The sequence below is a fragment of the Manis javanica genome, chromosome 17 (assembly GCF_040802235.1).
Source record: "Manis javanica isolate MJ-LG chromosome 17, MJ_LKY, whole genome shotgun sequence".
Classification (NCBI taxonomy): domain Eukaryota; kingdom Metazoa; phylum Chordata; class Mammalia; order Pholidota; family Manidae; genus Manis; species Manis javanica.
The window spans coordinates 19,251,319-19,277,698 of NC_133172.1; the positions used below are offsets into that span (position 1 = coordinate 19,251,319).

General features: G+C 35.0%; 1 pseudogene; it reads right to left on the reverse strand.

The window, feature by feature from the left end:
* Nucleotides 1-725: 725 nt before the first annotated feature.
* Nucleotides 726-26,380, reverse strand: part of LOC140846982 (tRNA methyltransferase 10 homolog A pseudogene) — a 74,009-nt pseudogene continuing 48,354 nt past the window's right edge.

The window sequence follows — 26,380 nt, forward strand, 5'->3', positions numbered from 1 at the left end:
GTTTATGGTTCACCTGTCAAAATCTGACACAATTTTATATTTCCAGTACCAAGCTGTAATATTCAACTAAGTTGAACATTTAAGTTATTTCTCTCTGATATGGCCAAGATAGTAAATGTTAGCTGTTACAACAGACACATTAAAACCTCAGTGGCTTTACAAGACAAGGTTTATTTCTCAATTCTGTGAATATCTCTCCTTCAAGTAGACTCAGAGTTCCAACCTGTTTCTTTATTGTGGCTCTTCAGCCTCCATAAGGCCTTCTTGGTCACTATCAAAAAGAAAGAGAGAGGGAGGAGGGAAATTGTCTTTTAGGTGATTTACAGTCCACAATCAGACATCATCAGATGGCCTCAGACTAACTGCAAAACTGTTGTAACTGTGTGAGGGTCGTTTACCATAATCGCTGACCTGCCTGATAAGAATCACAGCCCTGGTCTGTACTTCTTTACCTTGCCCGCACTTGTAGAATTGCATGTGTTACATATAATGCATTGCCATTGTGCGCTTGCTTTTCTCTCTCTCCAACTTGAATATGAGCTTCTTGACAACGCAGGAAGTTTCCTGCTTGTCGTTGTTTGTGCAGACTCATACAATCGCAAATGAGAAGTGTTTATGTTTCCACAATGAACAATACATGCTGAGTTGATGTTTGGGTATGAGCAGGACCAAATACGTGGAGGCAGTTAAATGTAGTGCATGTGTAGTGCATTTTTTTTTTTTTCCAAAAAAAACAAATTGTTGAGTTTATTAATCTGATACTTCTTCCAAAAATCACTATATTCCTTTGAAAAAACTAAATTGAATATAAAAGCTGCAAACAGAAGGTTACCTCTCATACAGAACATTTTGGTAGACTTAAAGGAGACTTGTGATTATCTGCCTCCACAAAAAAGAGTACACAATGTGTCAGAAAGACATATAAAAGGTGATATAAATACTAAAATTAAAATGTCAGAAGGTACATTCTGAAGAATACAATCCAGAAAATAAAAGAGAATGAAGGTTTACCAATAAAGGAATATTCTCAAGAAACTCTTATTTGAGGCTTAGAAAACTCTTTTTAAAATTACACATTTAAATCTCATGCAAACCAAAAATGCTTTCTTATATGGCTTATTTATCACTTAGCTCTAAAAAAAGCTTTAAAAACAGCAGAAATAAGAAAATGAAATTTTCTTCCAATTCAGACAGTCTATGAAGCAGCTCATTTTCTACCGAACTTTTCCTTAAATTAAAAAAGAAAACAAAACCAGATGACATTAGTATGGTACAGCGTTCACTGTAGACTCAGTGCTATTTTCTATATCCTGCTTTTCTTCTTCATGTGGTGAATCTAGCTCATTTCTGCTATCTTCCTCGTCACTGGAATCACTGTCCAAAATACCTTCAACTCTGGCATACGTCTTGTCATTCAAAGAACTTTCACGGATTTTGTCTGTGGGAACAGCTCCTTTCCGTTGAGGTAATATAGTGAAAAAATGCTTCTTGCCAGTCTCTTGTTTCCAGGTATTCCAGAATAATCTCAAATACATGATTAACTGCCAAAACTCTTCTACTATTCATCTTCACAAAATTTCCAAGGGGAAGCTGTGCATGATCAATTCCATGATCTGATGCTTGTTTATATGTGAGTCCCTTGTGATGGTTGTGATCTACTAATCCTCCAATCACATAGGCCTTTGACTCATCTAATTCCTTCAGTACCGTAGGTGAATCTGATGTAAGGTAGATCAGGTCTTCTTTTTTAATGAATTCACTATAGTGCTCTGGTTTGATGTGGATATCCTTCCAGTTGACCCATCCTTTGTCATTCTCATCCATGTTCTTTTTCAACTGCCCTCCATGGCTTGTCAAGTAAAACTGCACAGGATGCAGTGCTCGTCGGTTTTCTGCATAGCATCGTTGAATCTGCTTGTGAATCGACTTGGACGATAATGGCTAGTACAGTAAATATTACAGAGGCTTTTTCATTCTTATGTATGAAATGTGAATGAAATTTTTGGTCTATGCCGGTGTGTCTTATTGCATGCTTATTCAACCTGTGAATATAACTTTTCAAGATAACTTGTGCCATTTGGCAGGAATGCCATTTTACGGCACTCCAATATAAACAGACAGATAGTAAGTCCTCGCTGGGGGAGACTAACATCTCTGCTTCATCAAGATTTCCCCATGGCTTTTATTACACATATGCTGTGTTATGTGCACTGTACGGCTGTTTCAAGCTTAGTCGTTTGCCATGTGTGACCCTGTTTTATATGTCAGAGAATCCTCCTTTATTATTAAAAGATTAAGTGCCTAGAAATCACAAAAAAAGATCTGCACTTGAACTACTGATGCTTCTCAGTGCATGTAGAACTGGAGAACAGTGGGCTTTATGACCTACGCTCCATGACGCTACCAGGCCACAGCTTTTATCACCTAAATACACCACACATATGATAGTAAGTTTTTCTCTTTGTGGGGTGAAGAGCTTCAGCTCCAGCTCCTTCTCATGTCATTAAATGGCCAAATCACTGATTCCTGCCACCAACACACTGGAAACAAAATGGAGTTCTTGAATCCATTGTTTTGTCGAATTTGCTTTCAACATACATATTTTTAAGTTGCAAATACTTTTTCATAAATGCTCCCATCCTACATTCTGCAGTGTCTGTATTCATATCTGGGGATGACAGAAGCTGAGTGGAATCCTTTAGCAGTGGGATAATTAATCTGCTAGAGTTGTGCAATGCTGGGGAGACGCTGTGGGTAGGAGACCAATATGAGTCTCCTGCTGTGGTTTGAAAAAAGTCACATGGACTGAAAGTAGGTTACTAGCAGTACAAGTATTTAACTGAAGTATTTAAATCCTTGGTAGACAAGAGTTCTAAGAACAGAATTTGGGAGAAAATAATTATCATAGTTCTCTTGACAAAGACATAATGGAACTGACAGGAACCCCTCCACAGCTCAGGGTTTGAATATTGTCATATGAAGACTGGCTTCAGTCACAAGTAGCTAGATTAGCAGTAGGTTGCTCTCTCTCTCCATCTTCACTGAATTGGCCCACATACAAAATCCTTGTAAAATTGGATTCTCATGGTAGACAATTGACCCCAAATCCTTAGTCAATGCTCCCAGAGCTTGCATGCCATTTAGAGTGTCTGTGTTAGGTTCAAGATATAGGTATTTAGCCTTGGCATCTTTTTTTCAGAATGGGCCTTCCTTTTGACAAACTAAATCCCAAATTCAGACTTTTTATTCCATCACACTGAGTTTTCCTCTCTTTGGGGAAGATGGTTCTTGACATTGTTTCCCTTTCCTACCAGCAGATATCAGTTGGGAATATATAAATTCATTAAACAGGTGAGCCTTTGATAATCCTCTTAGAATGCTCTTGATCATTCATATCCCTTACCTCCAGCTCAGAAACATTTGTGTTTGACTAATAATGGATATTGGAGCAGTGTTGTTTGCCTAAACTATTCTGTTCCATTTTTTTCAGGGGACAGTGAGTATCAGTTTAATTTACATTTATATAATAGAGTGATAATGCTTTTGATTTGAACAAAATACACATCAGCTAAATGTAAATTGCCTTTTCAGTAAAAAACAGGGATCCCTAAAAGGGACAGTGGCAGGACAGAAATAGAAATTGAAACCTTTTTAGTTATCTCAAGCCAAAAAAAGATGGATTGTACAGAATTAGATTCTCCCTTACACCTTATAGAATGACTGGAGAAGGTAGAGTCAGGGACTCCTATTACGTTAGTCAATTCAGAATTGCGATCCTGTGCCCAGCAAGCTCCTGTTGCTGTTATCTAGGCTACTCATCCATCTCTTGGCAGCAGGTTACCAGGCTCTGGGATGCCAGGTCCACCAATGTAACTGGCACGGACACTCACATCTTGAAGGACTCTGTTGGAAACAGAAATACTTCACCTCTGTCTTCCAAAACTAACCCGTGTTTATCTCGAAACAACTAGATAAAACTGCTAGAACCAAAGTCATTTCCAGAACTTTAGTTCAAAGGAGTGATGGGAAGGTAGATTGTAAGTTTCCCAGGCTGTGTACTTGCAGGCTATGTTGGGAAAGTAATTTTTTAAAAGTTTTTCAGCCTCTATTGTAAAGGAGGACTCTTACTGAGTACCACTGAATACATTCAGCCCAGGCATATGCACTACACAGAAATGAAAGGATCGAATAAGAGAATGGTGAGAAGTGTGAAGGATGATTTTAAACTGAAGAGAGCACCTCCTATGTAAGGAGGGATTAAGATTCTTAAAAAATATTTTAAAAATCACACAGTTATATAAAATGACTTAGATGTTTTTGTAACAGATTGTCAGCAGCAAATAGAAGAAATACTTGTTGATTTTTGTTTTCACAATTAAGAAATTTTAATTGAGGTCTGTTTATTGCTGATGTAGATCTAAATAGAAATATATACATTTCCCCCTGTTTTGCTCTATTTAAAATTGTATATCATTGCTATAAAATTGCTGTGACATTTTAGGGGCTTGCCTAAAATCAGCTAAGCCTTTGTTTACTTGATTTTTTTCTCGATGACAAGTATGTATCATATTATGTCATTAGTTGTTTTCATGTCAAGAGTAGTATCTTAAAATTGAGAAAAACTTAGTGAAAAGACACACAGCAAGGACAGAAGCTACCCCTGATCAGGACTGTTAGGAAGCATTTGACCCGACTAATCAAAGTGTGGGACGATACAGTCTTTCTACTGCCGTTCCAGTGTCTGAACTGCCTTTGAAGATTGTCAGCTACTGGTATATTGTTTGTGTCACAGATTTTCAGCAAAAACATGTGTTGTGAAGGTAATTAGAACCAGTGACCATGTGCTTTGAAAATATATTCCATTACAGAGTTTCTGAGCTATTCCACTGCTCCAAGGATTTAATTAATTTGGTCTGTATGTTTCTGACTATAGTTTTTAAAAAATACATTTTTTAGTAATGACAAAGGTGGTATCAGTCCATTTCTTTGGAACAGATAAAGGTTTTGAGTCTTGTTGGAACACCTGCAGTTTTGAGTTTTATTCTGGGACTTGGATCTTGAGCCAAACATGGCCCTTCTGGCAATCATCTCTATACTTATCTCACCAAAGAGATTTGGAATAGATAGCAGATACTGGATTTTTTACCAAAAAATGTTTTCTGACTTTGCCTTTTCTGATATGTGACATTGAATCTACTACCCTTCCTTTCACTTAGGGCAACAAAAGATAAGTAAAGACAAAATAAACAAAACAAATGTATTGCAACTCAATATTGATTGTGGGATCATTAATATTTGAATAGAAGAACTAAAAAATACGCACATCAATCTGTGTGTTCATGCGTTTGCTCCTCACCTTATCCTATCACGGGCAAAATTTGTGACCCTCTGGAAAGGCTTTTCATCTGACTAAATGGCTACACAATTCCTGTCCAGATTGGAACATTTTTGAGAGTAAAATGGGACTGTATTCCTAATCATACCAAAATAACAGGTGCAAACTTGATCTGTTCCAGCAAACGTGGATGTAAGCATGTATCTACATACTGACTGTGTTAAGGTAACAAAAAGGTCTATCCTTCCTTCTCAGCACGCCTCACAATAGGCCTATTTGTGCCTGATATTTTAAAGGTACCATTTTGTGTCTTTTACTTGAATGTATTTTTCAGGTGCCAAGGCAGAAAACGTCACTGGGGGAGTTAACGTGCTTTTTGTTTGTTATGCTGAAATATAAATGAGGTCATCAGCAACTACTCTGAGAACATTTCTTGAGAGAATGTCTAAAGGTTGAATAAGTAAGAGAGGCAAAATGTACAGAAACTATGGGCTAGTGAACTGAAAATAAACTTTATTATTTCAATACAGCTGGATTTACTGTACCTGAGAACTCTGACAACTAAAATGCAAGTGGAAAACACAGATCATATGAAGGACCAGAAATAAAATGTGAATGGATTGAGTAAAATTTATTACTACTGCCAAGAAAAATAATTGAAAGTCCACATAATTCTGAAGCCATGGCATAAAGGTCTACTTTGTACCTAAGATGGCATCATGATGCTTTTGATTGTATATTTATGTGAGGTCCCATTACCTTTTGGTAAATTGGCCAGTATCATCATGAGTCATAAAAATGTTCAAATGACAACACAATAAAATACTCTGTTTTGAACAGGTTGAATTAATTTAAAAACCTAGAGATATTATAGCACTTAACACAGACATAAAACTATATACTTTTTTAAGAAACAGGTCATGTTTTTATGTTGCTCAGAGAAGCCAAATGGCAATGTGGTGCATCTGGATTTCTTGAAACTCTGCAAGTGTAAACTCCTAGGCATTTTCTGATAGAAAATGGATTGCAGTGTGTTGTTTAAAATATAAACATTCATAAAGCCTTCCCAATACTATATTTATAGTACCCAAACACACAGAGACATGCACAGTATATCATCTGTTAAAGAAAACTTCCATTAATGGGTTTCTAAATGATTAGTTACAAAAGTAGATCCTGTAATTGATTTATAATTTTTCTTTCAAGAATACTGTTTATGAATATTAACACAAACCTCTTATCAAAGCAATTACTACATTCATGTTCAGAAACCTGTTAAATGTAGCAAATGTAATTGACTATTTGAGGAGCATATTAAGTAAAATTTCTTACCTGAAATATGATAGATGGCATTATAAACACGCCTTTAAAAATGTCAAGGTGTAAGTCCTTGAAAAAAAAGTGTATTTCTACAAGTCTAACAATAAGAGTATATAGAATCTTGTTCTGATAGAGAATAACTGTCATCTATACTACCAACTACCACTTGAAATATTTAAAATATTAAGACTATTCTCTTGGGACTCTTGCTGATTAGATGCTGTTAGTGTCTAGAATAAAGCAAATTGAGTAGTACTCCTTTAACAAAAGTATCTTTGTAATATAGTTAAGAAAAATAATTATGTCCACATCTATTTATTGTATCTACCTGTTTAGCATCGAACTACCTATCTAAAATGTTACCTGTTATTCATAAAGAGAAAAATTTGGTTCACATATAATTTTTTCAAGATTAATTTGATATATGAAATAAGCAATATTGGCTTACAAATAGTATTAATTTTGATTGCCTCAAACTAAAAATTTAAACAATACAATGAATTTTTGAATGATTTTCTGAATCCTTTAGTATCCTGTGTCTTGGACAGGTGTAATTGATTTCTGCTTTCCTTTGTATCCTTCTGCTATCTGTATGAATTTAACAAGGAATGTCCTCCTATTTTGCAGGCAGAACTGCCAACCTAATTAGACTGTGAAACCCCTGAGGCCAGGAGCTGTCTTAATTTTTCCCTTCTGATTACTCGTTAACACCATATAGCACATTCAAGATACTCAATAAAGCATTTCTTTTACTTTGAACTTTTTATTTTCAATAGCTTGGAGTATAAGGGGAGATGGCAAAGATGGTCGAAGGAGTTTCTGTATACATTCCTCTCAACTTTCCCTAATGCCCACATAATGTATACCATGGTGCTTTGGTCAATACTAAGCCACTAGCTTTGGTAATACTGTTAACTAAACTAAAGGCTTTATTTGAATTTCACCAGTTTTTCCCACTAATGTCTTTTTTTTTTCTGTTCCAGGGTTCAGTACAGGGTACCACATTGCATTTGGTTATCATGTCTCTTTAGCCTCCCTTCATCTATGCTAGGTTCTCTTTTTCCTTGTTTTCTATGACCTTGACAAATAAGAATGAGTGAGCAAATTTATTGAAAACCAACTAATCTACCTTGTTATGTGTTTGTGAATGAGAACTGTATTGTATAAAATATGCACTTATTCTATTATTGCATTATAATTATTTCTCTTAAAATTTCTGATGTATATTATTATGTAGTGTAGCTTAAACGTTAACATGGAGGCAAATATACTAACCAAAGTTACCATTTTTATTCTGATTGTGAGTTTCAAATTTGAAAATTATTTCCAAAGGTAAATGATCATAGGCTTCTTCAAGGAATAAGAATTAAGAACCAATGAACATGTAGTGCTAATGAGACAAAGACAGAATGGATTAGGGTTAAGAACATCTACTTTGAATTCAGAGAGACCTGGGTTTGGTCATACTTGGCCATTTACTTACTATGTAGATTCAGGTGAGTTACTTATTTCTTAAAGCCTAATTTTTTGTTTACTTAAATAAAGAAAATAATGTTACTTACTTCACAGGTTATACTGAAGACTAAGTGGTGTAATTAATGTCCCTTATTAAATTAAAATTAGCTATTAAATAAATATAATTAATGAACTAAAAGAAAGAAGCAGGAAAAGGAGATTAAAAAATGATCATTCAAGAATATAAAGGTCTTATTCAACTGAACAAACTATAAGAAATCTAATTAATAAATAACTTAGGGAAAGTATGCATACCTTCTTGAGAAAACCCAAGACAATTAACTCACATGTTATCTGTTGATGTTTTTATTTAATATTTATCCGAAAGCTGTATAATTGGAGACTTCTATAAATTTTTAGTGTCCTTATAAATTAGTTTATCTCAATAAAATACCTTATTATTAATGTAATGCACACTAATGGCCACTCCCACATTTTAACAGTCTACTATGACACCAAAGAGCTCAGTTAAGAGAAAGACTTTGTTACACTCTCAGCCATTGGCTAATGTATTCTAGGCACATTTCTCAGCAAATTTATCCATTGTAGAAAAGTCACATGTTTTATGTTCCCTAAATAAAAAGTACACTATACTAGAGATATTTTATGGAGAAAAGTTCATCTTCAGAAAATAGAAAAATAATTTTTAAAATCTGAGTTATTTTCACACTGGCAGTTTAGATGGGTTTCACATCTATTGCTTCTGGCTATTTCTATTTTCAACAGCAAGTTCCGACTTCATGTGTCATTTTTTTCTGTTGGAGTTTTCCACCAAGTTTAACAAAATCCCATTAATTGTGATTGATAAGGAAGACAGAATTGAACTGAGGATAGAAAACCAAGCTGAAAGTAGTAATATTCTGGCATTTGTATTCAGCTTATATATTTCCAATGCTTGTTTTTTGCTTTGTTTTAATTTTCTCATTTCATCTTTACCAAATATGTAAAGTTAATCAAGAGAATAACATTGAATTAAATATGCAATAGGGGAACTGAGCATAGACATAGTAATTTATTAGCTTTGTCATCCAGGGATTTCCTGGCAAAGCTGGTTCTCTTGAGTCATGATCCTTTTTCCATTCCATAAAGCATATTAAGAAATCTTTTAGCTAAAATGAATCATCTGAAATGGCATAATTTCCCACTACTTGAGCACACACATAGGTCTCACCAGAAGCCCTTTTCTTCTATAGAGACAAAACTTATTCTGAGAAATAGCAAAGTCTATGAATCAGAGAATGAAAGATGCTTTAAATGCCAGCATTACCAATAGAGTGGGAAATTTAGTCATATCTTGCTTAATATTTTACACAAAAAGATGAAAATGTGGAATTTTAATTGTATTTTTCCTAAATTGTGCAAATATTACAGGTTTCCTTCTAAAATCAACTAAGTGAGTGAACAAGTGCTTCTTAAAACAACAGTAACAAAAAACTAATGCATGCACAGAACACTATTGGCCATTGTGCATACAAAGGGAGCAGAGCCATTATCTGTTCTGCAGGAGCAAGTCATCTGCTTGGAGATATAAGAAGTGTGTTGCACAGCCCTCCCCGTGCCCCCCATGCACTATACATGCTAATCGTAAGGCCCCGTTTCTTTTTCCCCGCCCTTATCCCTCCCTTCCCACCCATCCTCCTCAGTCCCTTTCCTTTTGGTAACTATTAGTCCATTCTTGGGTTCTGTGATTCTGCTGCTGTTTTGTTCCTTCAGTTTTCCTTTGTTCTTATACTCTACATAAGAGTGAAGTCATTTGGTACTTGTCTTTCTCTGCCTGGCTTATTTCACTGAGCATAATAGCCTCTAGCTCCATCCATGTTGTTGCGAATGATAGGATCTGTTTTTTTCTTATGGCTGAATAATATTCCATTGTGTATATGTACCACATCTTCTTTATCCATTCATCAACTGATGGACATTTAGGTTGCTTCCATATCTTGGCTAGGGCTATGCAACACAGAGAAGACAAGTAGTGATTTTATAGCATCTTACTACGCAGATGGACAGTGACTGTGAAGGGGTATGTGGGGGGGACTTGGTGAAGGGGGGAGCCTATTAAACATAATGTTCTTCATGTAATTGTAGATTAATGATACCAAAATAAAAAAAAGAGTAATATACCTGTGATACTGTTGTTGCATATAAAAAAAACTAACATTCCAACAAACAATATAATATGGCTCTTAGTATGTCCTCACTGAATAATGTAAGAGATCGTGGGGAAGAAAAAACAGTGAGCAACCAGGAAAGGCTTTTTGCTGAAAATTTGAAGTAGGTGTGTCTTAAAAAGTCGTCAAGATTTGAAAAGGCAAAGAGAGAGAGGAGGGCATTCCAAACTAAGGAAAGAATATGAAGTATAATGATATGAGTGAAAATTGGGAAATAATATTTGGGGATAAGTTCAAAGAATCTTAGAATTTTAGAACTTAAAGGAACTTCAAACATCATACAGCTCAATCTCCTATTTCCTGTTTAGATTGCTAAAAATAAGAAAACAGGTGATTTGCCAGAGACACACAGCTTATTAATGATTCAATTGGTACATGAATCAGGGTCTCTTCATTTTCACAGTCTAGTGCTCTTTTAAATAAACAAGTTAAATGATACTACTTCACATTTAATTCAGTATGAATAAAGCAATTGAAATTAAAGACTGGAAACAGGAGGTTACCAAGGAGACGGCTTGAAAATACGTTGTGATTATTGTTAACCTGTAAGAGTTTCATCAAGTTCACTTCTCTTCCTGTTTCTGGCAGGAGATAGTACTTCTGAAGTCTAATGTGGTTTCTTGCAATTATTTGGCATGAAATGACCTCAGTAGTGCCAGAATATCATGAGTGAGACTGTACAGCAAAGTTTCCACCCCATTTTCAGTGTTGAGATTCAAATACAGTTTGGTTAAAGATTCTAATGACTATTCCAGACTTAGGAGATGCGATGCACATGGTTTGGTGGTGGTCGTGGTAGAAGGGCAGGCATAGGCTACAAGCTGATACTGCAAGTCTGATTCTTTTATTTTAATGACCAGAATGTATGTCAGTTAATATTTTATGTGCTAATACAATTCATAGTAACTCATTAAAAGGCAAATAATAATTTCTGTGATTAGACATTTTAGGATCCAATTCTAATTAAATAAATAACTCAAAATTAAATTAACTAATTCAAATTCAATAAAACTTTATGAGTTCAATGGATATTTCTTTATGAATATATCCCACATGCCAGGCACTTTCTGCGTGATCATGATACATTAACAAACAATAAAGTCCTGTCCTCATGAAATGTATTGGCTAGTGGAAATTTAGTTCATTGTAGTTCATCTCCTATGTGCTAGATAATGTGACAAGAGGAGGGTGTGAAACGATGAAACAAAGTGAATCTCTTTTTTGAGTCCATGATTTTAAAATAGAAGGTAGACATAAATAATAATTACAAAACAATAAGGTACAATTTCCAGTCAACAAATGCATTGTGTCAGATGCAACACAGAGGAGCAAGTGAATTATTCTGTAGGCAGCAGACAGAAATAATTTTACTAAGAAATGGGCTCTGTATGGGTTGCATTTAGAAAGCAGAGGTGAAGTTAAAATAAAACTGAATACTTTAGCAAATGTATAAAATCTTCCAATTTTGGAGTTGAGATGGTCATTTAAATAAGCAAAGGTTCTTATAAAATTTTACATACATCTTGCTTCCTATAAAATGGAGTGTGAATAATTTTTCCCCCTTTTAATCCTAATAGTCATGGTACTAGTAACTTTTATAAGAAATACTGATTAATCAGATTTAATGAATGTAGATTAAGAATGTTTTTGCATTTTATATAATAAAATATAGTTCATTAAATATTATGTTTACAAGATAGAGCTGTTACACGTTAAATATTTAAATCTTTGCTGTTGATTACTGCTCATGAGTTCTACATTAAACTTAAGGTATTAAATGAAATTTGCATACTATACTGGCACTAAGCTCAGATGGAATCAGTTCTCACATTAATTTATTACCTCCTCTCTAATCATCTAATATGCTAATTATAATTTTTACCCAGCCAGACTGAAAAATAGCTAAAGAAACATAATATTAAGCAGTCGCTTAGATGTAGCTGGAAACCCTATCTTCAATTCCTTTAAAAAGTTGGTTCAAGTAATTGGAAATTTCCTTGCACTAAAAATGCAAGCTGATAAGTTATATTAATTTTGGCAGCTAAATGTTACTTAAAAATAATTTTGGAACTTCTCAAGCCCACCCAGCATTATCATTTATTTTCAGTGGAAAGCTTTCTTTTTACCTAATGAAAGATCCAAGATACCTAAATAAAAATAAAAATATCCAGTGACCTTAGAAAACCCCCACAAGGATGAGGGAAAATGCCCAATGAAAGAGCAAATAAAGAGAATGGACTTTTAATATCAGCAATTGGTGGAGTCTATTTAAAACTGTGTAATCTATAAGATCAAAGTTATATCTGTAGTTCTTAGTGAAAAGACAGTTCCGAGAGTAACTGTTTAAAATAGATTCCTGAAAGGCAAAAGCTCATCATATTAAGAACAGAAATTGTAAAAATCTTTGAAAGAATTTATCAGGTTTGTGCATTCTTGAAAGTTGTTTTTATTCCAAGGAATTTTGTTTCTTTTTTAATATGAAGAATTCTGGGTAAAGGTGAAAGGGAGATTCCTGAGAATGATTTTGTTTTGTTTCCCTCTGTGATTAGATTACATGGTGTATCTTAAATTAAAATTTTCCTTTTCATACAGTGATTAGAATCATTATATACAACTTGAAATAACTTCCCTAAGAATTATTATCATACTTTTGAAAAATGGATGTGCTAATGGGCAAATTCTTTTGGCTTTCCATTGAGTCCTCACAGTGGGGTTTAACAGACATATTTGGGCTTAAAGCTCCATACTGTGCCTTAACAGTTGTATAACTGGGGTCAAATAGTTATCCCTCTCTATCAGCCTCCTCACTTGCAAACCAGATTTTTGTGAGGCTTAAATTAAGCACAGTTCTTAAATTAAGTAATTCTCTTTAAGAACAGTTAAATTTTCCCTAATAATTCCACCAAAATAAATGGCAAACTTTAGATGCCTATCTGATGCTCTAGAAGTCTGTTTTGTTTTCTTTTTCTTTTCAAGACAGTTGCCAGCAAAAGTATAACAAAACAAAACATGAAAAGAAAATACATATTAAGTCCCTACTATATTCAGTGCTAAGTTCTGTGTGAGTTACAGAAATGTAGCCCATGAACTCTACCCTAAAAAAAATTATAATCCATTAAGTTATTTAACTTTGAAGATGACAAGTTAGGATAAAGTTTCTGCTACATAATGAAGGTTTTAGTTAGTGGCATGTATTCTTTTACACTGGAAACTTATCCTGGTGATATTATGTGGATTTCTGTATGGGATTTGCTTAGATAAATATGTATATCCATCAATTTTTTTTAACTTCCATCGATAAAACTTCTTGGATAGAATCCCAGAACAGCCACCTTATTCTCACTTTACTAGACCACAATGTGGTAAAGCTGTACATGTTGAGGTGTTGGGTATATAGCATGCATGGGAAGCAGTCTTTGGGGAGAAGGGTTTAGGAAGTTATACCAGTTCTTTGGGGTATTATTTTGAACATACAAGGGAATGTTTACCAAACAGCACCCTAGTGATTACTGAAATTCCTTCCAGTTCTAAAAATTCCATGATTCTATGATTCTGTAATTTAGCCTGTAAAAACACTCTCCAAAAAAAGTCAATTGAGCCATTCAGGAAATAATACCACTAGGCCCATCATGTTTGTACTTCAGCCTTTTGGATGGACCACTATTTATTTTCATAGTTCTCATCTTGATGGACCTAAATAGCAAAGGAAAGATATAAAAATATTGTCATTATTATCAGTTCTTATTTTTTGCAAGCTTGGAATTCATTTTGTGGAAAATCATGAGATTTATCCTGACTCTAGCTCATTTGTGTTGGACCAAGGTTGAAAAGTAAAATAAAATACTGGAAACAAAACTGACAAAAAGTTTCCAAATATTATAAACTTATTTTCTCTTTTCTTTCTTGAGGCATTTTCACACACTGTGACTTCAGTTGGAATATTTTTTCTTAGTACATTTGAAAATGTAGTAAAATTCATTTAAGTGTATCTTGATTTCCTATTTTTAAAGCTAGAGATGACAACTAGTCAAACGATGGAAGGCTAAACGTACTGAAGTGTGACATCATCCCTAATCTGTAATTTATTATATCTGCAAGGCCAAAAAGTATAATCGGTTATCAAAGCTCATTGAACTTTTGGATTAATGGTAAACAAAAGTTAAAACATTCTACTTAGCATGTGAATTATTCCTGATAATAATCAAGAAGATCATTCTAAGGAATGGTGAAATCGTTTATATATGTATTTCTATATTACATACATGCTATATAAATATTGTATATATGTGTATATACATACATAAAACATACATGTAGCATGATATAGATTATATATGTGTGTTATATATTATAATGCACATACACATATATGTTCTTAGATATTTCCGCATAAATACCAAATTACAGGGGTTTTTAGCAAATAGTATTAATTCTTAACATTTTGGAAATGATTTTGTGTATATAAATATTTTACTTTCAAAAACACAATGCAGTTAAATAGCTAATGATCATAAACCTGGTGTCCCTCTTAATCCTGAAATATGTTCAGTTATTGTTAGGATTGAGTAGTTTCTCAAGCAAATTTAAGACATGATCAACATAAATTACTCTTAGATTTCATCTTATCTCAGGCACAAAATTATAACAGTGTTATCAATAGTCCCCAGAGATGCCACAAAGATGTTTATACATTTCTGAGTAATCAAGATTTGAATACATTTTTAATAGATATGTAGATCAGAAACTATTATACCATAAAATGATAAAAGACAACAATGGCATTTTGAAATTTTGTGAATACATCTCTAAATTTTCAAAAAGCTGTCCTTTGGACATAAGGCATTTTGTGCTTTTTACTAAAGATATGATGTTTATCTGAAGTCTTTTGTAGAGGAAAATGGTGATAATCTTAAGAGAAATTAACTATATGTCATGAAAATAATTGAAAAGCATTAATACTGATTGGTCTTATTTTTTGTTAGTTTATCAAGGTAAAGTGTCAATTCAGACCACATTAGATTAGGACCCTAAGAATGTTGTAAAGACCATTGTTCTACTGCCTTTTATGGCACAAAAGGGCTAAATCTTAGCATCCCGAAGAAATATTTTTCCTTTGGGGCTAGGGATGTGATGAAAAGCCCATAAGTGCTACACCCATCCGTCCCTTCCTTTATTATTTAAAGGAATGATACTTATTTCCTTTATTATTTACTATTTATAAAAATGTGGATCATTCTTTGTGCGCTTCTCCCAGATATGTTGCTACCCAGGCAGAATATGCTCTTTGGACAGAATAATTTTATTTACTATGCTTGAAAAATTCCAGGAAGAAAGATGGGATGTCACTGTTCATCCTCTCAATTGTCAGTAGTAAATTTGGGCTTCAGCTGAATTGCATATCAGAGTGGTTTTCCTGTTCAGCCCAGCAGGAATCTGCTCAGGAGAGGCCTCCACAGAACCCCGGAAATCGATACAGAGCATCTGGTGTCAAAATTAGTTTCTGTCATCTGAGAATACATTTTGCCCAAGGGAGATAACTGGCTGAAGCACAGATAAGCAGTGGAGAGACATCGTCAAGATGCCTGTTTGCATGGGCTTGTTGCTCACAGTCTGGATGTTAATTGGCTCCACCTATCCTGCTGAACTTGCCTTTTGTGCAGCCTTGCTAAAATTGAAAATATCTGAAATTTAATGAGTAACTTTCCCCACCCCATTAAAGATGGCCAGGATCATTTTCAGAATGTAAAATTTTAATTCATATGTTTCTGATTTGTTTATAGTTAATTCAGAAAAATGTTGTTGTTTCTGAGCAGTTTGATACCCAAAAATGCTATAGAAGAAAACCAGGGGTCGTCTATCTCCTCTGTCTTCAGTTTAGAATTCCTTGTCTCCACCCTCTGTCATTTCCCTGATGTAGGTTTAGTAGTCACAAAGTTTCTCCTACTTCCCCAGGGAGATTTAGTCTTTAATGTAATCATTTTTGTGGTTTCCCTAAAATTTTAAGTTCTCTGTGGTTTCTTCTATATTCAATCAAATATACATATTTTTATTATTATCTTCTTTATGCCACCATAAGTCACTCCTCCTCTGCTACAGGATATCTAATATTATACTGTTAGGGTAAGACTCCACAACAGTTTTTGACATTGTCTTTGCAACAGTTCAAATAATTATTTTTAGTCATTAATAGGTGTTGTTAAGCTGAAATGTTACGTTTTCAAAAATCTGATATGGTTTTAAACTTAATCTAAATGCAGGGTCAGGGTTGAGGGTGGGGGTGAGTAAGCACAGTGTTAAGGCTGCATCTGTGGATGTTGTCTGTGTACATAGACAACATTGGCACACACTTTCTTTAGCTCAGCCTTTAGGAAACATTTCCTTTTGTCCACTCCGATCTATCCCATCAAGTCTACTAAGTCATTTGACATTCATATTATAATCCTTCATGAATATATTAATGAAAATAAAACTATTTTGCACTTTTTTTTACAGACTTTGTTGTATATTCTGTCATTATATCATTAGCATTTTGTATGCATTTGTGGATAAAGTGAAGGTTCCTATATCCAGGATTCTGATCTGGCCCTTGTCGGCTAGCTCAGTACACACGTGTGGGCAATACATTGTTATTGACTCTATAAAGAGCTTTGCCCAGTGCTCTGGGTGACATGGTGGCATATCAGCTGCAAGGCTGCAGGAAAGCAGAGATGAGACTAGACTGGTGGCAGTACTGAGGACAGAGGTTGAGATGGCTGCAAGGGGCAGAGAGGCCCAGAGGTAGAGACCAGCTTGCTGAGTGCAGACTCGCTCTGAGTGAATGGGATTCTAGTGATTGACCTGCCACCATGGGAATAAAATTGGGTATAACTGTTTCACCCCAAGACTGTTTCATTTTAATTCTTTGGTCTCACTGAATCCATAGTGAACTTGCCCAGGGCTGAAACCCATTGGCAGGGCAGCATTATTACAGCTTTTGCGCATGCATTATATCTCCTTGTTTAGCTTGTAACCTCTGTAAAGCCAAGACTATTTTAGCCATATGGAATTACATTATTTTTTAGAGTTTACAAAAAGCATTTATAGATAAATACATAGAGGTATCTCTTCTGTCTCCCTTCACAGCAACCCTGTCCACTAGGGATATAACAAGGATTTTTCTTTACTACTAACAAATGGAGGAACTGAGATGGAAGAGAGGTTAAATGACTTGTAGAAGGAAACATAACTGGTAAGTAGCAGAATTCAAATTAACATCTCAGCCTTCTGATTCATTATCCAACAACCATAATCATCACTGTCCACATTTATTAAATCGTTCATTATATGACAGATACTTAGTTTATATAAACTTAAACTAAATAGTCTTACTGCTCTGTTATAGTGTCCTCTCCATGCTACATTATCTAGTATAATGCCATTAACAATACAGAAATCCAATAAATGTCTTAATATTTGAATTTCTCCTTATTAGATCTGTATCATTTTTTTAGCTACCTGTGTAGCTTTTCTGAGAAGAAAATAGTTTCAAGTTCTTAGGCAAAGTGAATGTGCAGTCTTTGTGATTACAGTTATCTGCCTTTATAAATAGTATGTAGATGTGTAAAATAAAGTGGGCAACATACTATTGAGTGTCAACTATGTACTAGTTCTCTCTAGCCACAAAAGACAATTCGCCCATCTCCGTATTTCCTTTTCAGGCTTATTCTACGTCAATTTCAGCTCTGCTGAAACCTCATTGTTCTTTGTAGCTTTCTGGGAAAACAGTCTTTTCGTATATTCCCAAATGATTCCAGGCCTAAACCATATTCTAATTATCTACTTGCATTTTTTGCTAATTCATCTTGGCCTGAGATTCCAGGCGCAGAACATCTTTACAACTGTGACTCTGCCAGCTCCCTCCCACACTGCCTCCACTGCACTGTCTGCTCATTTTCTGTGACAATCTTTTACCAACTTTTTTCTAGAATGATGTTGCTCCCTTTAATATTGAGCAATTTTTATTTTCCAGTTGTTACTTGAGTCTCCTGGGTCCCATCAGTCCATTTTGTATAGAACCACAGATTTGATAGATAGAAAAAGCATTAAATAAGTTACAAATGAAGAAAAGAAGGACCAAAGAGATTATAGAAATGTCCAAGTTTCCATATCTTGGAATGTCCTTTTTATTACTGTTTTTTTATTTCTCCCTTATCCCCATCTGCTTTTTCTTGATTTGTTTTGTTTTGTTTTTAGCCACAAGATGTTGTCTTCAGTCTTTTAAAGACTTCCAGCCATCCAAAAAATTATGTTTGAGTCATATGTATATGATTGCACTTACTAGGAAAGGGGTGCATACATTTAGAGAGTATTTCGATTAATATAATTTTTAATAAAGATCAGCAATATTTCATATCAGAAAGTTTTTTCTGCTTTATTTTTATTTATTCTTTTAAGTAATTGGAATTAACAGTTTTAGTTTGAGACATATGAGACATGAAATGAATCCTAATTTGATATCCTCTGATTTGCCATAGGTTCTTTTATTTTTTCAAGTCATTTATACATTTTTGCATTGAGATTACTGCTTTAACTAGCCCATTAACTGTGTTTTCGTGCAATTGTTTTTAATTCTAAAAATCATTTTTGTTTTAAATTTAAAATTTTCATTTTCTATGGCACTGAATGCAATGAATAACAAAGTCAAAAAAATTATATGTATATGATAATATTCCTAGTTAATACCTTACTTCAATGAAAATAAATGACTTTAAAGTTATCCATTATCTGCAAGTTATAAGGAAAAATAAAGTTCCCTGCCTATAACTGCACTATTATTATCTGTCAGATTCACACCTTTTTGAAAGTAGTAAATGTAAATGGTCTTGTTGTGGGGAAGTTGGGGTTCCTATGACCAGGATCCTCACTGAACTTAAACCACCTGATGATGTAACTGGCCTGTTGTTAGGTTACCGCTTCCACAGCTGTAGGCAGTAACGTATTATTGCGCTATATAGAGAGCTCGGCCCAGTGCTCTGGGCGGAGGTAGGGATGCTAGTGCTCCACCTACCACCGGGAGAACAAGCCCGGTAATAAACCTTTTCACCCCAAGAACGTTTTGCTGTCAATTTCTTTGGTCACATTGAATCCATAGCGAACTTGCCCCGGGCTGAAACCCATTGGCAAGACATTTGCTTTTGGTTAGGTGCTTTGCTATTACAGGTCACTGGAGCCCATGTTTCTCAAAGTTCTTGTCTTCATCAAAACCCTCCCTTTTAGAAGATATATTTCACCTACTGTAAATGACATGAAGGGTTTTAAATAATAGACCCTATTGTTATTATTTCTAAGATGAGAAATTTGAGGTCCAGAAATAGTTCACAAATTTACTTTTAAGTTCACGCAATTTTTGGCACCAGAATTAGAACTATCCTTCCATGTTGCTTTTGAAATTCCTTAGCAGTTTTACAGGGATTTTTGTTTTTGTGCCTTAACTCCTGCTGAGGTCATTCACTGATTTGCAGTGCTTAGGATTTGGAGATAAGCAATTTGAAGTTCTGTCCACATTTAATCTTTTGTCCCTACTACAATCTTTGAGTTTCCATTGTTGTGTTAGAGTGGTGCTGTGATAGGTAGAATAATGGTCCCTAAATGGTGTCTACTGCCTGATCCTTGGACTTTGTGTTACATCATATTTTATGGCAAGGTGGAATTAAGATTGCAAATAGAAGATTGCAAATCATCTGACCTCCAACTAAGGAGGTATCCCAGATTGCCCAGGTGGGCCCAGTATAGTCAGGAGGGTACTTAAATGTAGAAGTGGAAGGTAGAAGATTTAGTCAGTGGTGAGGTGAGAGCCCGGCTGGCGGGTGGAGTTGGTAGCCTCCGGAAAGGAACTCAGCGCAGGTGACACCTTGATTTTAGCCCCTGGAGACCTGTTTTGGATTTCTAACCGGCAGAACTGTAAGATACTTGTTATTTTAAGCCACTTTGTTTGTGGTTGTCCATTACAGCAATGACAGGAAACTAACAGGTAGAAATCCTTCTCTCTCACTGTTAAAATTTGAAAATCTGCTTTATGGAAAATGATCCATTGGTGAAGTATTCCAAGGAGTCCCTTTTCCACTGGTGCTCTTGTTGTTTCATAATGCGCCCTCTCTGCTTGGCCGACGCACTGTGACGAGGCTTTAATTGTATTCACATTGTAGAAGAAGGGGCGCCAGGGCGTGTCCTCACGCTTTCTGCCTGGGCAGGCTAATTTCAGACAGCTGGGACTATAGTTTTCATAGGCCGCAGATAACTGGAGTACGGGGATTTAGGGAATCATGGAGTTTTCAGTAAAGTAAACGGGACTTTGATAAATTCTCAGTGATGTGCTTTTGGCATCATCCGACTTAAGTTGCTTCCTCTAAGAATCGAATATAATACCATCTTACTGTTGCTGTACAATTAAGTTCATGAGACGTGTAATCCCTCATACCGGAATGAATACATCACACTCATTTTAACATCAATATTTTGTTACATAGAATTGGGAATCCAGTTTATTCTTACTTGGATATATGTGTTGTCTAAGAAGGAAAACAAAGAGGCGGTTCTGTTGCAAGTCAGTTTTTCTCTCTTGAGTTAAAGATTACCAAAATGAGAGGAGGAAACCATGCTTCAGCCTCCCTCCACTGTCCCAAACATTTTCCTTCTTTTCCCTTCAGATATTAACAAAAACAATGTAATCCTGAATTACGGGATGTTAAAGAGCACAATGCTTCAAGATGGTATACTTCAGGTCCTAATTTTTGGAACCCAGTATTTTGACATCAGTCCTGCCAGTGATTTATTCGGGAGTGTGCTTAGTGCCGTTTGCTTCAGTACAGCGCGCTGCAACAGTTCCCAGCCAGTGCCCATAGATAATCCAAACTCTACAAAAAGCGCGTAATAACCTCCTTCAGTTTGGTTCATCAGCGCTTTAAGTCCGGGGAGAGGAAATCCTGGGCAAAATACCTCTAAAAACCAAAATCAGTCAAAGGGGCAACTAAAGTTTAAAACCTGTTTATTGTTTACAAACTGCAGCCCAGGCCCATCTCTCTCCTCTGCTCCAGAACAATCCAGCAAGCCAGCCAGCCTCTCCCCTTAAACTCAACTTCAGGCACTCCCTCGGTGCCCAGGTAATTACCCTCTGACGTGGAGATGAGCTTCTCTCCATCCCCGAGGATTTGCAAATACACTAAAGCCAGGAGAGACACTCTGGAAATGCTACAATTTTACCCACAATCGCACACACATGTCCAAACATAATTTCCATTAAGAAAAAATAAAAAGTTGATTTTGCAGATGTCCGATCACTAAGTTTCTCTTTTATTCCTGTGTTCTCTGATGGGACCTCAACACGCTGCATCCTCAGCAGCTCTTGTGTGACAGACATTCTGCAACACACACGATGCTCGTATTGTGCGTAAGATACTGGTATTGATTCTTATACTGAAAAGGGGTTCACTCAGTTTGTGGTTCAGCCAAAGCTTTCGTCCAGGGCATTGGAGCCCTGAGGGCACCAGGGCTGCCTCCTCAGGTGCTCTTTCTTAGCCTTACAAGGCTACTGAGTGCATTTTTAGAATTTCCAACTGAAATGTAAATGGCCAACTATCTTCTGAAATCTTCTGTAGACTCCAATTATAATCCCTATTTATAGTTACATAAAATTTTGCTTCTAATTTTTGAGCTTGTGGGATGTATTGTTTCTTCGTACCTGGACTGTTGAAGACATCGAATGAAATACTGGATGAGAAAAGGAACATGTAAACTGTAAAACTGAGTAGGAGGAGGAGTAGCGGTGCTTTATCTCTGGCAAGCGGTGTGAGCCGAGACTGTGAGCCGATACTGAAGCAGAGCCTCCTGAACGGACGGAAAGGAAAAGCGGTCATGGGCGGGAAATCACAGTATTTTGAATCAATGATCGCATTATGATAATGAAACTATTCCTACTATTTTCCTGATCTTTGTTGTAATTTCTATTAGGATCCTGATAGAGCTATGCACATTTGTTAAGCAGCTGTTTTTTTACTTTTTTTTGTGGTAACTATCCATATACATGCCTGGGTGTCTGAAAGAGCAAGAGTCTGAAAGGGAGAAATAACGTGTGGGGAGATTAGTCACTTCCTTGTTTCTGTTTTAAAAAATTTGCTTGTCTCTCGCCTGCTGTGCCTGCCCCTCTTGCCAAGTGATTTGTGGTGGGGGGTGGGGGAAGTTTTTCTAAGTGTTAGAAATAAATGTTCTGTAGTACTAACGTAGATATTAATCAAAATTAAGCATAGTTACATGCTAAATTCTAAAAGCTTTGATTCAGTTCAATAAACATGTTAACCTGGCCTAGGACAGAAGTTATGTTTCTGATACCAAAGACTTTTCAGAGAAGGGAAATTTAGTTTCTGTACAGTAAGCTCACTGCAGCCCAACTCCATGTCCACCTCAAGGCAAGAAGGATAGTGCCAACTGAACCTTACTTATTTACCAGAAAATAAAAGTCTTTTTCAAAAACACTTCATAGAATTTCAATTATGTTCCACTGATTAAAAATTTGTCATATGCTGACCTCTAATAGCGAAGAACAACAACAATAGTTAGTTGAGTTCACTACACTTCGGTACAAAAATTTGTGTCTTGTTAATAAGGAAGAATGAAGGAATGGATATCTTTAGGCTACAAATGGTTTTTGCCACAAGTCCCAAGAAATTACTTGGTTACTGCTGATGCCCCTGTAAGAAATTTAAATGAACATTTTCAGAAAATTCAGAAAAAGAGGTAAAAGGAGTTAATTAATTCTCCATGGGACCAACTATTCAGGTACTATTTACTAGATATTACATATTAGTGCTTGTTACAGTAGAGCAGGAAGTTTAAATAAAATTGCATATCTCCTATTAACTGATTTTTCTATAAACAATCATGGAAAATTAAGTGCAACATTTTGTTCCTACTGAAATTAAGAATCTGAGAAATACGTTAATCTCTCCTTTGTAACTTGCTGTGGAGGAAAAAAGAAAATATTCTTCAAGAATTTTCTCTTCATTTCTAAAATCTCTTCTCTGGAGTTAGACATAAGCAGTGGTACACATATGTGCCCTATATTTAAGTCAATACTAAATAAAACTTGGTCATTTAGCCAGTTCCATTGACTCATCTGAAGGTGGTCCATATGATTTTGCTATTTTTTAATGATTTAAATAATCGGATTCTGATATCATATTAAACTTAGTTGGCTGTTTCTGTCCAAAACCTGATGTTTAAATTTAGAATAATTTTCAGATCTTATAAACTTTTATCATACTTAGTAATGTTGGTCAGTGGTTTTTAAACAAGGATGGGTGTCAGATTTATCTGTGTATCGCTTAAAATGTCCACACTGCACTCTAGATCTTATTGGATTAGAATCACGGAGTGTGGACTCAGCAGCAGATACTTATAACTCTACAATTTATTTTCTTGTGTATTCCTCATTAGAGCCAAACATTTCTGGGTTAGTTATGTACAAGCATGACTCCAAAGTCAGTAAAAATCAGATAAAGTTCTGTGCTCATGGCTCACAACTCTTTCCTTTTACTAGGAATAAGGAGTATGATGTGTTTTAAAAATGACCTTTGACTCTAAAATCATCTTTTATTTGTTGCATAGCAGAATTCTGTACATTTCAGATAATTTCTAAAAGTACAAAATCTTATATGTAGAGTTTGGGTCAGTAATTATATGTTGTATACCTGTAAATATAACTTTCTAAATTTTATAAAGTGATTACCACATAGGAATATATATGCTTCAGATTTAACTAAACATAGTTCTAAATAATATTAAAAAATACAGCAGATTAAAAATTCTCTGTGGATACCAAAAATTTTCAAGGAAATAACATCACAGATACAAAGAACATCTGCATACAACAGGTGGGAATGGTGTAAGATGTGTGTGTGTGTGTGTGTGTGTGTATAAAATATAGCAGCTATTTATGTCAGGCAGTCAATACCATTTCCATTCTACAGTTTAGGAAATTTAGACACAGTAATTCCAGTTTATCCAAGGTCAATAGTAACTGATTAAGCTACGTGCTAAGCATAAAATTACTCAATTTTATGCAAAGATTGAAAAATTTTAAGCAAAGACATCTTTGCTTGCATCTTGCTTCCTACTTACATCTTCATCTTCAAACTAAATATATATCACTTTTCTCTCAGATACATCATGAGGTCTACATGACACCCTCTAAGCGCAGCCTAGGGCATGTTATTTTTTATCATGTTACTTAACTAACAACTGATTACTACTTTCTTTTTGCTGAATAACATCTTTAAGTACATACATGAAGTAAGGAAGAACTGCTGTGGACTAAATTCAATCCAGAGACAGCCATTGATAGATACTTTTTTATAGATGAATTAATGGAAAAAAATGTCAATGGAATCTTTAGTATTTTCTGGTTTGGGAAATATTTATTAAAAACAAAAGAGTCTAGAAAACAATTATTTGAAAATGCATGAACATCTTTAGAAAGCATGATTTAGAATCAAGATTAAAAAAGGCTCCAGAAGTGGATTTCTTGAATTAAAATTTGAGACTGGTTTCTCCTGTTGAGAGCAAAATAATGGTATTATTCCATGAGTAAGACAAAGCTAGAATGATTTATGTGGAGCATAACTAAAAACCATAGAAGCCATATTTTGAGAGACAGGTTAAGGAAAATTAAATCTGAGTCCCAACATAAATTTATATTGGGTGCCATTGCTGGGAACAGAAAACAATCTAAGTGTGTCTTATCACAGATTATTAATAATAAGAATTAGGTGTGTACAGAAATCATTGGAATACTGAAGGTGTGTGACTACAAATGACCTCAAACCAATACAAATTGATACACTGGTAGAACAAGTACCTCTAATGCAACCTCTAATGGAGATAAGAGATCAAGACAGCCCATCAATGCCTGTACTTTCTGAATTTGTAAGCTACCGTCTTATCTGTTACTGCTGATGTAATTGCCTCTTAGTACCCAGTTTGAATATAGATGCTGAAATAATGCAAAAGAATTCCACTTTACACTTCTATGATCTTTGTTACTAGCACAGGGAATATGACTCTAGTCTCATTTTTTTTCCTTTCAAAAATCTCACTCAATCACACAATTGACAGAAACAAATCTACATTCAGAAGCCTAGTTGGCATGGGAGTCTGGGGAGTATAATTTAATGCACTTTCTCTCCAAATAGTGGAGTGAGAAAACCAGTCCAGAATATCCACCAGGGAAAAATATTTAAAATCTATAGTGAAATTTTATTAGTAGGTCACCTAATGTATCGATATGAGAGTTCTACATATCTTTTTGTGTTCCTTGTTAGTGTAATTTGTGTACACAACATTTCCCAAAGAGTGAAGAATAAGAATAGCAACTTAAAAATTACTTTGATTTCTTTGCCAGAACTTAAAGCAAAAAAACAATCTTCTAATGGTCTGATACAGTAATGGTAATGTTAACTTTGAATGTACGTAGGAAATTATAGGAAGAGACAAACTTCAACATTCGTCAAAATGAAATTAATTACAGATGGATAGTAATTCTAATTATTTTACTATTTACTATACAATTAAACCTGAGTAAAAATACTTTGTAAGAAGGAATTAAAAACAAATTTTTATAAAGTCCAATTTTTATTCTTGGGATAATATTTTTTAAAGTTAAAAAAATAAAATTACACAGTAAACATGAGAAAAATATTCAAACCCATGGTTTAAAGATGTTGACAATGTCCTTTCAAGGATTGATCTTCCAAACATTTATTCTGTGAAGCCAGTTCCCACTAACCAATATGACGCAAGCCAAACTCCAGGTTTATTTAATAACAGTGAGGCAGGAGAGAGAGGTAACCATTTAAGCAAGTCTTATTTTTGTCCATCCTATGGCTCTATCATGGTGCAATTGTCCTATATGATGAATGACTTTCAGTTTGATACAGGTGATGTTTAGGTAATATCATTAGTCCCTATAGGAAAAAAGATATACCAATATGAAAATGAAACCTTATCAATCATA